The 18,346-nt window shown below is 35.1% G+C and overlaps 1 protein-coding gene across 44 annotated transcripts in view; it reads right to left on the bottom strand.

The window, feature by feature from the left end:
• LOC133844764 (protein muscleblind) overlaps positions 1-18,346 on the bottom strand; it is a 197,665-nt gene that overhangs the window by 119,659 nt on the left and 59,660 nt on the right. For 9 of the 44 annotated variants that reach the window (XM_062278966.1, XM_062278972.1, XM_062278974.1 and 6 more), the window contains exon 1: positions 7,114-8,349. The exons of 2 other annotated variants lie outside the window; for them this stretch is intronic. The gene's annotated coding sequence lies outside the window, so the exon portion shown is untranslated. Of the gene's footprint in view, positions 1-7,113; positions 8,714-18,346 lie in introns of those variants that run through there. 33 more of the 44 variants (XM_062278986.1, XM_062278985.1, XM_062278990.1 and 30 more) reach the window with 13 other exon arrangements.

Below are 18,346 nucleotides of genomic sequence, written 5' to 3'. Positions count from 1 at the left end.
CTATGAGGCAAATGCCGTGTGGCAACTCAGGCAGAGGTAAAGGCAAAGGCGATGAAGAGGCACGCAACACGCTCTCTGAGTTGGAAGCCGTAGCAAGGCGATAGGTGGGTCGGTCAGTAACCGCTTTTGTTGTAACAGTATACAACATAAGCCCTGAGACTCTAAGTGAACCCACCGACCCACCTTAGTATGACACATATATTAAACGAAGCGCCCATAAAAAAAAAAATAAAAAATAGTAAAATGTGAAAGCAAAATGCAAACGCGAACGCAAAAAGCTCAAACATCGAAGCCCCTGAAGAAAGGGCGTGAGGAAAACTCGACACTCGAGCTTCGGCTTCGACTGGCTGCTATCAATAAATGCGATTAGATAAAAGTTAAACACCAGAGCTTATACTCGTATGGCTGCCGCAATAGGCTGAACGGAGAATTGAGAATTCTCCCCTCTTCTCTCTCTCTCTCTCTCTCTTTCACAACATCTGATAAGCAACTTAAAGCAAAACACTCGATTCTCTATGCAATGTAGGAAACCATACTCTATAAATGGCAACTGATAAAATGTTATGCGACTCAGGTACACAATCATCATCATCATCATCATCATTATTATGCTGATGCTCCTCCTCATCAACGTCATCTTAAAGTGTTTCCCTTTTTGGGGGCCTGAACTCGCAGGTGACATTTCGTGGGCATAGCTTGTTGTGAGTCACTGTAGCATAACTAAATATTCGGTTGACTTTAGGCTAATTAATTCTGATTGTCATTCATTGACATGCATAATTAATTTCGCATTTCACAAAGCGTAGGCTGCACTAAAATCTCTCGAAAACTTGTCAGGCTATAACGTTATGTCTAATCTCTTTGTGTCGCTGACTGATTTCTTGACGTCTATTAGATTTAACCGCTACAAACGTTGCAGAACGGTGAATTTAACGTTTAAGTTTTAAGAGTTCAAAAATTATTCAGTATTATATATATTCCTTTCTTTAATGGAATTTTTTTTGCTTAGATTTATTAAATTTAAGAAATTATATTATTATATACTTTGTCTATTATTCTTACTATGGTTTTTATTTATTTTATTTTTTTTTAAGACTTATAAAATTTGTTAGGAATAACATATATTCATCATTTTTATAGTGAGATGTTTTTGTGACGATTCAGATTTTATGTTATTTAAGTGTTATTTATTTTTTTATTTTAAGATTTTTAAAATTTTAAAATATAAGATTTGTGTAACTAAATATGTTGTTTTTTTTTTATTTTTATTATATTTTTATATTATATTTTATTATTATATTATATTATATTATATTCCTTTCTATTATATATTTTTTTATTTAAGGTTATACAAGTTTTTAAGTTAAAATGTATAAGTTTTCATTATGTTTAGATATAGAGTTCTACTTGAAGTACTTCTTTATTTATATTATTTTCTTTTGGTATATTAGTTTTTAAATTAAAATGTATTATAAGTTTTTATAATTTTGTGTATTCATTATGTTCAGATTTTGGGTTCTATTTGAACAATTTCCTTATTTTTTTTTATTTTTTGGGATTTAGTTATTCGAAAGTCGTTCAGCATTTGCGTTATGAATAAATTGTATTAAGTTTCTCGCACACATAAAAGTGTTTGATCAATCAATAGATTTGCCTTATATAGTCACTAAACTGGAAGAAACCAATAAAACGTGCCAAAAGACTTATGAGCTTTGATGAAGTGAAGCGTAAAACTCTTGGAAATGCAAATTTCTGGGCGTTTTATAATTCGATATTGATTTCCTAATTGAGCAATTTGAAATTGTTTATATTCATCAGTGAATTATTCTTAATTGTGTAACTGTAAAATATCGTTTTAAAAATTATATTAAATGTGCTTTGGCTTTTAATTAATTCAATGATAGAGGTTTATCTCTCTTCTGAATATTTCGAATTGCAATCAGTTGAAATAATTAATTAGAATTCAATCATTGGGGGCAGGAAGCTCACACTAATGTTGCACAGATAAATAAACAATCTAATCGAATGATATTCTAAATTCAAATTGATATATATTCGAAATAGTCTTTTGATATTTCCATTTGACACGTTTCTCAATTAGTAAAATGCACAAAACACAAAACAAATATTCAAATTCAGCTACTGAATAAGTATTTTCAAGGCAGCTAATTATATCAGAGTCTAAAATCTGTTTTGGAGGCACACACACACACACACAAATAACATCTGAGAAAAGAGCAAAACAACTCTGAAGAGAGGGAAAAAAGAGTCGAACGCTTATTTCGTCTCTCGCCTCTTTTAAAGTCTTATGAAACATATAGTCATATAATTAATTTCGGCATATTCATAAACTTTGCTTATCTAAAAACACTTTCACGCACACAAAGGCAAAGCAAGAGAGGAAGCGGAAAAAAGAAGAAACTGAGAGAGAGAGAGAGGGATTTTGTAAAGAAGAGAGCAAAGAGAGAGCGGCATAAATTTGAAATGAACAAAATTGTGAATACATTTTAGCCTAATGTGTTTCTTCTATTTTTTGCATGTGCACAATAAATTTGAATAGTAATAATCTGTTATGTAAAAATAGCCAAAACACATTCTCTGGAAAGTGAAGAAATAAATGAGAGAAAGAGCGAGAGCGAGAGCGAGACAGCGAGACAGTAGCAAATGAAATTAAACTCTGAACTAATTTGTTTAAACAGCTTGCAGACAGCAGACGCAATGCTTATTGACCCAGGCAGCCAACTAACTGCCCAAGAGAAAAGGTTAAACAATCAATTTCTCTTTCAATTGATCTCAATTTAGCATGGAATCGGTACAGCGAGGGGGTTAAGGCAGCTGTTTCACATTGAATACGCTGCACCAGCCAAGGGTTAACGTTGCACTTCTTATGTAAATAAGGTTGTTGTTGTCGTTGTTGTTGCGTTGTGTTGTGTTGTTGATGTCACAGATTGCAACGCCTGCCAACAATTTCATGCACGAAAAACTTATTTTCGGTGGCGACGTTTCCAAAATACAGAAAGAACCGTTATGTCTGTGTACCATGGGCGAAATGATGATGGCCCAAAAGGCGGCTGCTGCTTCTGCTTCAGGCTGCCAATGAAAACTGGGGGATTGGGGCTCTTGGACAACAACGCGATGCGACACACACAGCTGCGGATACATTCAGAAATGTACAACAGCTGTCGTTGTTAGTATGATAGAAACGGGACACGAAGAGAGACAGAGAGAGAGAAAGAGAAAGATGTGTAGAATACATTCGTTAAATTTCATATATCTTTTTAAACAAATACTAGTAGAGTACGAATTTAACTCTCGATTAATGCAAAACTAAATAAAATCATCTTTTTTGCTTTTCATTTCCAGATGCGTTGAAAAGTAAAAAGAAAATACACAAAAACAACAACAACAAAAAAAAGCTAAAAGAAAAACAATATTCAGCATTCAACATTCACGTCTACTATATAAACTCTTTTGCTGCCACGCCGTTGAGAGGCAAAAAATTTTGTGATATTTTTAGAAACGAACGAGCACATGTTTCAAAATATCAAATCAAAAAGCATACAACGAAAATTTGAAAGAAAAAAATATAAAAATAAAAATGATTAAGAAGGAAACAGCACATGAATATGAGAGAAACAAAATGTTTATGTACCAAAAACCGAACCACAAAAAAAAAGCGGAACACAAAAACTCTCGACAAGGCGAACATTGATACTAACCGACTGCTGCAGTTCCAAATTCAATTGGAAATTTAGAATTTAGAATTTTTGTGGATTTGATCAACAAATATTTATCTGAGAAACATTGCATTTGAATTCCGCAATATCATAACGTGGGAACATGAAAGTATTTTCATTCGTTGTACAATTATTTCACTTCACGCTTTCAGATTATTTCTTTCCCGTCTAATAAGATAACATAACTAAAGTATCTATTGAATTTCTTGTAAGTGAAACCTTTAATAACTATTTTTTTAACATTACGTATAGGAACCATATTAATATTCAAACATCAAGTTCCTATCATCGGAATATTATAATATGCCAACTAATATTTAAAGATATATATATTTATTTATTATTTATTATTTTCTTTCATTGGGAATTCTTTTTGCAAATTGACCTCTTGGCAACTTTTTGCAACCAATGAAAAGTTTTTTTTTTATTATTATAGAGAACATATTCTTGAAAAACATCAGCTCATATTATAATATGCAAACTAACTTTTAAAGATATATATTTATATTTTATTATGTATTATTTCCTCTCATTGGAATTTCTTTTTGCAACTTTTTGCTCTGTTATCACCCATGTTTTAACTCCAACCAATGGCAAGTTTTTTTTTATTATTATAGGAAACATATTCTTGAAAAACCTCAGCTTATATCATAAGAATATTTTAACTAACTTTATTTATTATTTCCTTCTATTGGGATTTCTTTTTTTTTCAAATTGAGCTCTTGGCAACTTTTTGCAACCAATGAAGTTTTTTTTTATTATTATAGAGAACATATTCTTGAAAAACATCAGCTCATATTATAATATGCAAACTAACTTTTAAAGATATATATTTATATTTTATTATGTATTATTTCCTCTCATTGGAATTTCTTTTTGCAACTTTTTGCTCTGTTATCACCCATGTTTTAACTCCAACCAATGGCAAGTTTTTTTTTATTATTATAGGAAACATATTCTTGAAAAACCTCAGCTTATATCATAAGAATATTTTAACTAACTTTATTTATTATTTCCTTTCATTGGGATTTCTTTTTTCAAATTGAGCTCTTGGCAACTTTTTGCAACCAATGAAAAATTTTTTTTTTGTTATTATAGAGAACATTTTCTTGAAAAACATCAGCTCATATTATAATATGCAAACTAACTTTTAAAGATATGTAACATATATTTATTTATTATTTTCTTTCATTGCGATTTCTTTTTGCAATATCTCTGACCTCTTGGCAACTTTTTGCTCTGCTCTCATCGCTGTTGGCGCATCATTCAAATTGCATTTTTAAATGTCGTCGTTGGCACTTGAAAATTCCGAAAAATTTGTCCAGTGACTTTCATGTTTTTTTTGAGCCGAGCAAAGGCGGCGAAGACAAAACGCTGAAGCTGCTATCGATGTATGTAAGGTTCATACAATATACTACATTTATTGACGTAGGGAGTGTGAGAGTTGACGTGAGAGAAGAGAGAAGAGAGAAGCAAGACACCAGAGAAGAGATGAACGAGACGCAAAAAGCCCCAAATGCGATTGCCGACCAATATTTTGTCGAGTCGAGAGTTTGGCATGGCTTTTTGGGCGAAAAATCGAATCGATTAGTCATGCCAAGTCCTCAGTCTTCAGTTTTGGTTTCCGAGCGCAAAAGTCTTGGCCTCACCTCTCACATTTTAGTTGAGTTTTTTTTTTTTTGGTTTTCGTGGTGTTTGGGGTTCATTGTGTGAGCTTTTGTTGAAGTTGTTTTTTTGGTACTTTGGAGTTGTTTTTTTTTTTGGTTGTTTTTTTAAAGCGAATGACTTGTCAGTGGCGTTTGTAAGACGAATATCGACATTCAACAGAGACATGGCAATTTATGTGGCATTTTCCAAGCGATTTCGTTGCTTCATTTATTAAATTTTGACAGTTGCTTTTCGTAAGGTTTTCGGTTTGTTTGCTGTTTGTTTTGTAACCAAAGAAGAAAGAGTGTCAATCATACAATCATTCACTCAACTCTTGCTTTCTTTTTTAGTTAATACAATTGCAATTCTATGGAGAACAAATTCCAAAACATAAACCAACTCTATATTAATGACGTAAGTAAAAAATGCTGCACGATAATTCAAGTTAAAACTGATTCCGAAACTGGGGACCGAAGTTCCCTAAGAAGAGTGTCAATCATACAATCATTCACTCAACTCTTGCTTTCTTTTTTCTTTTTTAGCTAATACGATTGCAATTCTATGCAAAACAAATTCCAAAACATAAACCAACTCTATATTAATGACGTAAGTAAGAAATGTTTCCCAATAATTAAGTTAAAACTGTTTCCGAAACTGGGGACTGAAGTCCCCAAATAAAGATTGTCAATCATACAATCATTCACTCAACTCTTGCTTTCTTTTTTCTGCTTTTTTTTCGCTAATATGATTGCCATTCTATGCAAAATAAATTCCAAAACATAAACCAACTCTATATTAATGACGTAAGTAAGAAATGTTGCCCGATAATCAAGTTTAAACTCGAGCCGATTCCGACAACTGAGGACAGAAGCCCCCGGCTTTAAGAAAAAACGTGACTTTTCATAACAAACAGAAAACAGAATGAGAGGGGTTAAAAAATATCTTGTGCTTAAATCTAGCGCAAAATAAAGTAAGAAGAAGAGGGAGTGGGAGAGGGAGAGGGAGAGGGAGAGGGAGGAGTAGAGGCAAGACGAATTTGTTGCCTAGGCCTTGTCTGGCATTAGGAATAAAAATTGCTAAATTTGCATTAAATTTAAGCATGATTTGCGTTTGTGTTTGTGTGTGTTTGTGTGTGCTGTATAAAGTAAATGTGGGCGTCGTTATACATGTATGAGTTTTGTTGGAGGAGCTTGTGGGGCCCCAACTTAAAATTCTCGACAGTTTTCTAGAGCGCTTCATACACGAAGTTATGTCAGAAATGGAAGTTTTAATACGTAAACACTCGTAATACACGAGATTAATTAATCACCAAAGTTCAGAGACTTATAGAGATGACTTCATGCAAACATCTTTATAAGTCTAATCATTATTCGTTTGCACTAATTGTGGATAGCGATTTTTAGGTAACTTTTGCAAATTATATTTTGTTGCTGATCACACAAAAAAATACATTTTAATGGTCTGCGGTTCATTGGCCTTGGCCACAATGACCATAACTTGGAGCGATAAAGTATTTAAAATCTATAAGAAATTGTCAATATATAATAATCAAGTGGTCATTAAGATTTGTGAATACTTCAGCCTTCAAATTGATTACGAAAAATATCCTAACTCGTATGAAGTACATTAAATACATATTAAATGTTGAAAGTTTCCTTGGAATGTCAAGTAGTCGAAAAATAAAATACTAACATAGTTGGTACAAATATCTTATAAACTAGATAAACACCTTGTGCTACAGCTGATGGGGAGAGAAGGGGGACGTTCAGTTAGTTGTTGCTATTGCTGTTGAGGCTGCTTTTGTTTATTTTCTTGTTTGTTTGTTTGTTGTTGTTGCACACACTCATACACAAAACTCACACGTCTTTGTAGTTGTAGCTGTAGCTTTTTTTGTTGTCGTTGCCGTTGCTGCTGTGGTTGTTGTTGTTGTTGTTATTGTCGTTGGAGTAATTTTCAACTTCTTTTGCGTTGTTTGTTTGCACGCGCACAGCTGAGAGAGCAGAAGAAGCGAACGAAGACGTAATGGCAACTGACGAAAAAGACGCGTTTGCTTTTGTTTTTGTTTTACTTTTTTCTTTTTTGGTTTTCTTTTGTGGCGTTACTTTGACTTTGCTGACTTTGCAGTTGCTGCTGCTTCTGCTGTTATTATTGTCGCTTCTTTAGCCTTTTATTGCGCGGGCGTTGTTGTCGTTGTTGTTGCTGTTGTTGTTATTGTGATGGCTGCCGATGCTGATGCTGCTGCTGCTGCCTGACGTGACGTGACGTCATTAATATGCCGGTAGGTAGAAATATATGTGTGTATGTGGATGTGTGTATGCAGAAAAGCTTTAACACTTCCTTAACACCGGATTACTGGACACTCGAACTTTGCGAATTTATTTCTGACTGACACAAGAAGAGACACGCACACTGAGAGAACGAGCACGAGATTGACAATGATGAGAATGAGACACGTTCACAGGCGGACACAGCCGCACACACACACATGCACATGTGAGGAGGAGAGGAGTAGACGTCAAAATTGACAGGCAATTCGCCGCTTGCTCTGTTGATAAAAAATACGAGATATTTTTGTTGACAGCTGTTTGTTGCTGTTGCGCGCGCGATTTTCACTGTTTGTTCGTTACTCCTTGTAATAATGTTGCATAATTTATACGTATTTTTAACTGTTTTTACTTGATTTGTTTTGCTTCTCTTTCATACTTTGTTTGCAACACTTCGATTTATTGTTATTGTTACGGAATAAGGCAACTCTGCACGAACGATACAATTTGACAGTTGATTCACGATTTATCGATATACTGTTTTCTTTTAATTTTGTTTTTCTTTTTTTTTTTATTATAATTTATTGGTGTGTTGTTGCTATTAGATTTCACACAGATGAAATTCTTATAATCAAAATTGTATCAACAAAATGCGCCACACACGTCCGCCTTGCTCGGTGTTGCTTTTACTTCTGTTTGCTGGCTGTTATGCCGCTGTTATGCACCAAAAATTCCAATCAGCAGCTAGCAGCCACAAAGGGAGCAACTTAGCAGACTCTCTCTTATACTCTTTCCATGCTATCGCGTCGCGACAGCGGCTGTTGTTGTTGCTCAACTCTGCTTGTGCTGAACTACTCTGCGCTGCGCTGCTCTGCTCTGAGTCAGTGGCGGCTGTTGTTGTTATTGGTTTATTCCGCTGGAGTTTTTTGTTGTTGAGTGAGCGAGCCAACGACAGAACGAGACGACGACAAGCGAGAGAGCTGTTAACAGTGAGCTCATATCGTTTGAGCACTTTCCTGTTGAGTCTCTCAAATATGTTTTGAGTGTTTTTCAACTTATGTTGAGCGCTTGACTTTCAATACATGGGGTTAATAGAAACTGTCTTGGCAATTCAGTTAGGGTTAAGTAGCCGAAATTGCATTGAGTGTTGAATTTAACTTAAACAGCAAATTGAAACAATTAAAACTCGTTTGAAATTTGTATATACTTGCTTGTAATGACATTTATTTTGCCTCGCATCTGAATATTTTAAATATCCTCAAAGTCACCTTCAAATTGGTCAAATTTGTTCATAATATCCGAACTGAATGCACATTAAAATCGACTTGCAACCCAAAAATAGCACAAATGACTGAAAGTATCATTTATTTTTGGTGTTTTGGTGCATAGAAATTTTGACATTTCTATGTCATAAATTTGGCATCTTCACCGCCCAACGTATTTTTTTTTGGCCGTGTTAGAGGCGGACAACTATCGATAGTTCTTTTATTCGATAGATGAGTGTGCGCTCGTAAGAATTTGAATAATAGTCGATTAGAGAAATTATATTTAAGTTTGATCGAAAAAAGAGATTGCGTGGGCTGCATTGTAAAAAGTGTCTTTAAAGAATTGAATCCATTATAATTAACACCTAATCGATATTTCTCCCCCACAAAGAACAAGTCATAGTAGGAAGTGTAATAAAAAAAACACACACAAACACACTTATTGAGGTTTTAAAAAGGTGAATGTATATACATAATTGGATTAGAAAAGCAACAACAAGAAGAGATCTAAAAAAAAAACAAAAGAGGGGCAGAAGAAGAAAAGCCGCACGCGATTTAAAGAGCAGTCGCAACAACAACAGCAACAATAATACAACAGAGGCAATGTGAAAGCAGGCGAAATAGAATACAAAGAGAGCGCCAGCAAAGTCAAGTCAGAGCGAGATCGAACGCCCCCGCAATGATTTTAGTGCTGTTGCTGCTGCTGCTGTTGCTTTTCTAGTTTCATTATTATTATTATTAGAAGTTTCTTCTAAACATGCACGCATATACATATCTGTGTGTGTATGTGTGTGTGTGTGTCTGCGCTATTTTTAAATAAAAAACGTTTGGAAATTTAAGTTCGCTGTGGCCGACCACATGGAAGCTGGGCGGGCAACGGAATGAGGCGGCTGCTGCTCGAGGGCAAGTGAAAGGTTTTTGTCTCACTCTCTTGGTCTTTGCTGTGTACATGCATGCATATGGATATGTATGTGTGTGTAGCAAAAGCTCAAATGCAACTCGACATTTCAATGCATTGCCACCCATACACACATTTACTTTCCGCATACGTATGCGTGTGTGTGTGTGTCGTAGGCCACCTATGCACTCTTATTCATTATGCAAATCGAAATAAAAAATAAAAGAGAGCGAAGATTTTTGTTATCCCACTTTTGTTGCTGGGCACATGCCATGAGAGCAAACACACATACATTTATACACGCAAGCACATGCATAGAAAGTGGAGTACAATGGAGCGCCTCAGACTCAAAAGCATTCAATGCAGACACACTAACACACATGCGCTCTTTTTTTGGGAAGCTGCTTGTCCAGGCAGCAAAAGCTGTTCAGACGATTCGATTTCAAGATCAATTGCCAAAAGTATTTCTGGAATAACTGGGTCTTAACTGGTTTGCCTGCGTGCATTCAAGATGTGTGATTTTGTGAAAATAAAAATCAAATAATGATACGATAATTTCTATATTATATCGCTATCACCAACATCTCAATTTAAGGATTTTCCTCAAATTACAAAAACGCCCACCAACTAATAATCATTTACCACAAATTTGTCGGCTGTCAGCTATGTTAATGTTGTGGTGGGTTGATCAGCGGGTCAGTCGTAGATACATACATACAAGCATAAATACATATTCAAATATTAAGATAGACACAGACTCCGTCGGCACTTCGCTTCGCATCGTGACGGTTACTGGAACTGGGAATTGAGAAGTGAGAAGTGAGGTGGCAAACCGGTTTCAGGCAAAATCAAAAGTTGCGCGCGCAGACGCTGACGTTGACGGTGACGCCGACGCAGATGCCGACGTCTCGAGACTTTTCTGTCTCGGTGTCTCCGTTTTAGTCTTCGCCTCAGCTGCTTGCTAAACTGAAGTTTGAATATGTGTATTCGTAGTTGAAAGAGCAGCAGAGCACATAAGACCCATAACAACAACAACAACAACTCGTTAAAGGAGTTGAGAAGTAAAGCAAAAGTTTCGCCTGCTGATCGTTGGATGCTGCTTGCGTTTCCAGTGGAAGCTGAAGTTGAAGTCGAAGTTGGGCACAAAAGTATATCACTCGAATGCTGACCGGCAGCAGCCATTGAAACCCGTTTTGCGCTGCACCTTTTGTGCCTGTTCCAAGAACGTGTTCAAGGCTTTGACAGGGTGTGTCTGTGTGTCTCTGAGTCTTTGGGTGCGTGTGTGTGTGTGTGTGTGCTCGAGTACAACCGAAAAAGGAAAAGGAGGTCGCAAAAGGTAGATCAAAAACGGGTGTTCACGGATTGGCTATTTAGGCGGGCAGAACAGGGAGCGAGAATACGCGAGTGAGAGCGAGATTCTGGGTGACGCCTTTCAAGACAGAAGAGCAGATAAATTCTAATTGGAAGCTAACGGCAAATGCTCGCTGCTAATGTTATTCAAGTGCAAATCGTCATTAGGTGACGGCATACGCGCGATAGCAAAGAGACCGGCTAAATGATCGCCTGCATATCAATTGGACTTGCGTAAAAAAGTCAAAAGTCGCAGTAAACCTGTTTCGAATGCACAGACTGTGAGCGAGAGAGAGAACTAGCCAAAAACAAAATCAGAATGAATAACAGAAGCATTAACAAGCTTGTGGCACGGGCCAGGCGAGACGTTGATGACGTCGTCCTCGCCGTCTACTTTTTTTTTATATCTACATATGCACCTCACACACATGCAAAACATTCATTCACATGTGTGCAGTATGTGAGTCAGCTTCCAGACGCCACGAGATCACACTCTCTCTCTTTTTGAACTCTCTTTACTCTTCTGCTGTTCGCACATGTGCACCCAAATTGACTGCCGCCCATAGAAAGAGATCAGAGATCGTTAAATGAAAGCAACACGCTCAAAGTTTGACACTTCTCTCATTTTTGAGTGACATTTCTGTCGCATGCTGCTCTTGAGTGGAACTCGCAAAGTTCACTCGCCGTTCGCTGAGTGAGTGAGAGTGTGAGAGAGTGAGTGCGTGCGAGTGTGTGTGTGGGAACAGTGCTTATTAAAAACTGTTCCCAGTGTTAACTGAATGATTTTCTGTAGTATAATTAAGTATAATTTTAACAATTAATCTATTAACTAGTAAATTAATAGTAATTGGTTAATAATTAAAGTGCAGTATTAAAGTACACAGCTATCAAACACTTGTAACTTTCTCGGCGCCCTCATTAGAAAACTGCGCTCGAATTCAAATTAAGCAAATTACCGAAAATTGCTCGGCTCATCTTTCGTCTCCTTTTGTCTGCTTCTTGTTGCCTTAATTACTTACAACTATCGGCTTCAAGTGGGCGAAAAGTTTGGATAGTCAATACAAACACCCCAAACAGCCCCGCCCCCTACTTGCCTTCCCCCGTCCCGCACACCCGCAGCTGCCACGATGCGTTGTGCAATTGAAGCCAAGTTAGCAGCAAATCGTAAATAGCAAAATCGCATATCGTCTGCTAAATCCTGCTGCCTGCAGCTTGCCCCATGCCACATGCCTCGTGCTACAGTTGAAGAAATTACGCTGATTGAACACTAATTTATTTGTTTGTTTGCTTTAACATTGCCGCATTAAAATACGGCTCCAGGGGATGGCAAGAGGGGGTGATGGGGGGGAGGGGGAAGAGCCACCGAAAGTGGATAGTGGATAAAAAGTTTTATTCGTTGTCGGCGCTCCGGCTCCCGGAAGGCACTAAAAACGCAGTCAAGGTGCAAACACCGAGGGGGTAAAAGTGTGCGGGGTGATGAGCGGAGGGGAGGGGGAGGGCGGGAGGCATATTGATTGTCTGCAGCTGGTGGCATCCATTGGCTTTTGCCAATGTTGCAATGCAAGTGCAGTAATTCCGTCTTGCATTTGCTTTTGTTTTCGTTCTGTTCTCGATTTTGTTTTTCTTTTCGCGAATCCTTTTTCGCTTAATTGGGTATAATTGAAATCACTTTGCGGAGTGAGCAAAGCGAACACACAAAAAGAGAGTAACTAAAAACTTGATTTCACCCAAGGTTTCAACTTCAATCGTGTCTAAGATGCTAGCAAAAAAAATCTTCAGATGTGTGCGACGTAAAAAACTGATAAGAACATCAGATATAAAAGATCTCAAGGAGCAGAAGCTGGAAATTAATTTAAATATATTTCAATTAAATTGCACAAGAAATTTTGTTTTATTATAAATTTCAAATAATTAAAAATATGGTATTTTCTTTATATTTTTAACAAACTTATCTATTATTGTCTGCATTTAAAAAACCTACAACTTTTGACTTTTATGAGTATGGTTGCCACTTTAAAAATTTGAAAATAGCCACAAAAAATTATTAATAACGATCAAAAAAGTTAAATTGGTAATAATTAAATATTGGCATGATAAATTATAAATTTCAGATAATTCAAAAATAAAGTACTTATGAATTTAATGATAATATATCATATAGGTAATTTTTTAAATAAAGAGATTTTATAAGTACGGATTAAATAAGTTAAGTGAAATTTTTTTTTTAATTTTCACTTAAAATTAGCCCAAGAACATTTAAAATAAATATACCAAAATAATTCAATTCTATAATTTTGGTATTTTAATATTTACTTTTAATAAGCTTCGTATTATAAAGACAAATTTGAAATCGAATAAAGGTATCCAAGACTTTTCTATATTTCACTTTGAATACATTTTAAACTCTCTAAAAATTAATGTACAATTGTGTACTATTGTTAGTGATAAGAACAAATATGCGAATCTAAAAAGAGTATTGAATACAAAAGAATAGCTAGATTACAAAAAAAAAGTGACAACGACAAACAGAAAAGAAAGCTATAGTTGAACCCTCCGTTGTCAATAAATTTCAAACAGTGTGGTATTAACATTTATATATACCAGATTAATATACCAAAAAATAGAAAATATACCGACAAAATATAACAAGGTCTGACAGAGCAAATTATTATCATTTAAATATACCAAATTAATATACCAAAAAATAAAATATACCGAAATGTATATTTGGTATATGATATAACATGGGCTCTATCTTTAATAGTTTCATAAAAACACACAGGCATGGCTATATCGTCTCTGCTGTTGACGCTGATCAAGAATATATATGCCTTATAGGGTCTTCCTATTAGATTTAAAGTTATACTGTCCTTCCACCGTATGATTAGCAGGTAAAAAAGTATCATTGAAGAAAAAACAAGAAAGAAAGCTTGTTTAAATATATCAAATTAGAATACCGTAAAACTGAAATATACCGAAATGTATACCATATTTGGTTTATGACATAACAAGGTTTGTCACAGCAAATTATAGATCTATTTCTTATAGTTTTATTCAGATAGATGGGCATGGCTATATCATCTTGGGTTTTGTAGCTGTTTAAGAATAAGAAGACGCTTCCTTCTGCCTAATACAAACAAAGGTAATGCGTCAAAAAAACAAAAAAAAAGAAAGAATGCTTGTTTTTTTAAATATACCCAATTAGTATATTAGAATATAAATGTATATTTGGTATATGATATAACAAATCAAATTATACTACTATGTTTTAAAGTTTCCAACTGACAGATGGGCATAAAATATACCAAAAAACTTAAATATACCGAAATATATACATATTTGGTATATGATATCACACTGGTTGTTAAAACAATTTAAAGCTCTATCTCTAATAGTTTAGACAGATTGGCATGGCGACATCGTCTCGGCTGTTTACGCTGATCAAGAATATATATATATATACATATTATTTGAAACGATGTTTACACAACACTGAAGACGTATTAGGAACACACACACAGTGTTCTATGCAGTAGCACTTTATGGTAACGAATTTACATGTGACTAATAAAGAAATATAAAAACATAAAGCAGAAAATAGTTCACCTGCCACGCCCTCATAAATTCATTGGCCACAAGTTGGGAGTGTTTGAGAGTGTGTGTGTGTTAGTGGGGAGTGTGTGTGTGTGTGTGTGTGTGTGTTTTAAGCTGCCAAATCCGACAATTAAATTATTGCATGACAAAACATGCACCGCAAAAATATTCAAAACGCGCCAAAAACAAGATGTAAACAACAATGAACAATGGACGATGGACGATGGACGGTGGACGCAAGGACACAAGGACGAACCGAAAGCCGAACCGGACACAAAAAACCCACAATATAAACATACACACGCCGCCGCAACAACAACAGCGATAACAACGCTGAGGGGAACAACAACAACAACAACAGCAACAACAACAACTATAAAAAACGAAGCGAAACAAATTCATCTTCCGCAAAAACAGAAACACGATGAAGCTAAAGAGCGGGGAAGGGGGAGGGAAGTAGTGCAAAGAGAAAAGAAAGAAAACTGAACTGTTCAAAAAGCTGAGAAAATCGTAAAAATGAAAATACGCAAAGAGCCAGAAAATTTGGCCCGAAAGCACGAAGAGGGAAAGCGTCAGAAGCTTCAGGAAAATGGCGCGTTAGAAAAAACAACAATGAACAAAAAAACAAAAAAACGAGAAAAAAGTGAAAATAACGAAACGAAAAAAAGTTGACATGGGCCCGTGTCCTGCGTGCAGCATTGTCCTGTATGTTGTCCTGTCTATTCTGCATGTCAGACATGCATATAGCTCATGGCAATAATTTGAAATTCGATTACCATAACCAAGTACTCGGAAAACACAAACACTGCCCCTCTCCCCCTCCACCTTCCCTCTCTAAAAAGTAGAGAGCAGATGGAGCTGGCAAAAAATAAAACAAAAATATACGAGTGTGTATTCAATGGCCTATGTTTGCATCTGTGTGTGTGTGTGTGGGCCACAGGCGAAAAATTGCGAATGGCGAAAACGAGCGTTAAAAGGTTGCCAAAGCGAGGCAAACGTGGCAAGAACTGTGGCCAAAAAGCCAAAACGTGAATATATCAGAATTTGAGCAAACAAAATACTAAAAAAACAACTAAGAAAGCTACAGATGAGTATGCTCGACCTTAAGATACCCGCTACTCATTGTGAATAAGGACAAAACAGTGCGGTATTAATTTTAAAACATACCAAATATATATACCGTAAAATTACTAAAAATATACCCATGATTAAATTTGGTGTATTGATGTAATACTATATTGATATAGTACAACATTTAATAATATACCATAGAGTGCAAAATATACCAGATTATCAGCCACAGCAACTAAAATACTAAAAATATACAAACGATTAAATATGGTGTATTGATTTAGTACTATATTGATATAGTAATAAATTTAAAATATACCATAGAGTGAAAAATATACCATATTCTCAGCCACGGCAACTAAAATACTAAAAATATACCAAACGATTAAATTTCGTGTATTGTTATAGTACTATATTGATATAGTAATATATTTAAAATATACCATAGAGTGCAAAATATACCAGATTCTCAGCCACAGCAACTAAAATACTAAAAATATACCAAACGATTAAATTTCGCGTATTGTTATAGTACTATATTGATATAATACTACCTTTAAAATATACCATAGATTGCAAAATATACCAAATTCTCAGTCACAGCAACTAAGACTCGTAGTACGTAGGTCTCTGTTCTTATGGACAGACAGACAGACAGACGTATTATATAGTTTCGACTGTTAACCCTGATCAAGAATATACAGCTGTGAACATTGAAATAGCAGTACTTACAACCTACGCGTTTAAAAGTGGAAAATACTATCATAAACGCAACTTCAGGACAAAATTTAGTAATAAAAAGTTAATGTATTTATTTTTAAACAATTCAACAACTTTTTCATTATTGGTAACTTAATATGTTAGAAAATGTGGATAATAACAAAAGAAAAAGGCTGCATTATGAAGTGCATTGAAAGAGCAGCGTTAAACGAAAAATGTAATAAAAATCAAAATAGCCTTTAAATAACTTAATGCTATTAAATTACGAATTGGATGTAATCTAACATTTTGTTGTGTGTATATAATTTATAGGGTCCACCTCCAATAGTATTATAAACGCAACTTCGGGACGAAATTTAGTTATAACAGTTTAATGTATTTATTTTTAAAAAATTTAAAAATTTTTGGATTTGAAAAACAGAATTTTAGAAAATATGGATAATAAGAAAAGAAAAAGACTACATTATGAAGTACATTGAAATAGCAGTGTTAAACGAATCAAATTCAAAATAGCTTTTGACTAACTTAATCCTATTAAAAAACGAATTGAATAAGATCTAATATTTTGTTGTGTGTATATAATTTATAAAGCCTGAGATGCCTCCTATTGCCTGTTACAATACCCTTTTACCCTATGGGTAGCGGGTATAAAAAAGAAGTCCAGCAACAACAACACCAACAACAACAATTGAAAGATGAGTGTGTAAACGTTGCGGACGTTGTTGTTGTTGTTGTTGCTGGCCATTGGCACAAAATGCAGTTGCTCTGGCCTCAAGTCCAAGTGAAAAAGCCGCTAGCTCCAGTTCTGAATTTCCACCATTCAAGCGCAAGTCAAAAGACCTTTTGCGCTGGAAAGAAGCGAGGAGAAGGGGCAGGAAAAGGAGATATCAGGTATCTGGTATCTGGCCAAATGTGCCGTTTGATAATTTGCAAAATGGATTTGCAAATAGAGCAAACTGAAATTGAGTCTGTACTCCACTCTTTCTATCTCTTTCTTACTCTCTCTTTCTCTCTCTCTCTCTTGACCTGTCGCCATACAACTTCAATATTCCTCCATTTGAAAATTGCAATCGTTTTAAGTAATCATGATTCATGAGTCGGACTCAATTTCAAATGGAATTTACTCACTTTGAATTTTTACTAACTACGATACAAATAAATAAACTAGAGATTCGTTCTCAATTTACAATGTTTGGTAATCAAACTCGACAAACCTTTTTAAGTGTAAGCCAAAAGTGTTCGACCATCACATAATTGATGAATTTGACTTTTCACTTAATGGTAAACTAGTCTGTGATATATATTTGATATCCTCTTTATTGAACTAACACAATTTAGTTGTAGGGCAAATTCGATAAATAAAATTTTGCTTTCCATCTTATTGAGCATTGAAAGGTAAACTACTTGAGAAAAGTGTTATTATTTCTGCATCAATTTTTGATTAAATTAAAATGCAGCTTTGCTTCGAATTTATCACTAATAACTAATTGTAAATCCTTCCTACCGGGCGCTATTCGTTTAGCCATCGGATTGAAAAGTAAAACATTTCGGATAATATAAATTATATAGACTTGTATACATATTAAGCTGATATTAGCAGTGCGTCATTTTGAGGACAATACCAATAATACATATATGTATGTTATAGTTCATATATCGAATCCCTGCTTCTGGTGAATGCCTATTCCGTTTTACTACCCGCAGGGAATGTATGCAATAGGCAGAAAAAGCAACTTCCGACCGTATAAAGTTTATATATTTTTGATCAGCGTCAACAGCCGAGACGATCTAGACATGTTT

This window comes from Drosophila sulfurigaster, chromosome 3, assembly GCF_023558435.1.
Source record: "Drosophila sulfurigaster albostrigata strain 15112-1811.04 chromosome 3, ASM2355843v2, whole genome shotgun sequence".
Taxonomy (NCBI): Eukaryota; Metazoa; Arthropoda; class Insecta; order Diptera; family Drosophilidae; genus Drosophila; species Drosophila sulfurigaster.
This window is presented reverse-complemented; position numbering and strand designations above follow the sequence as displayed.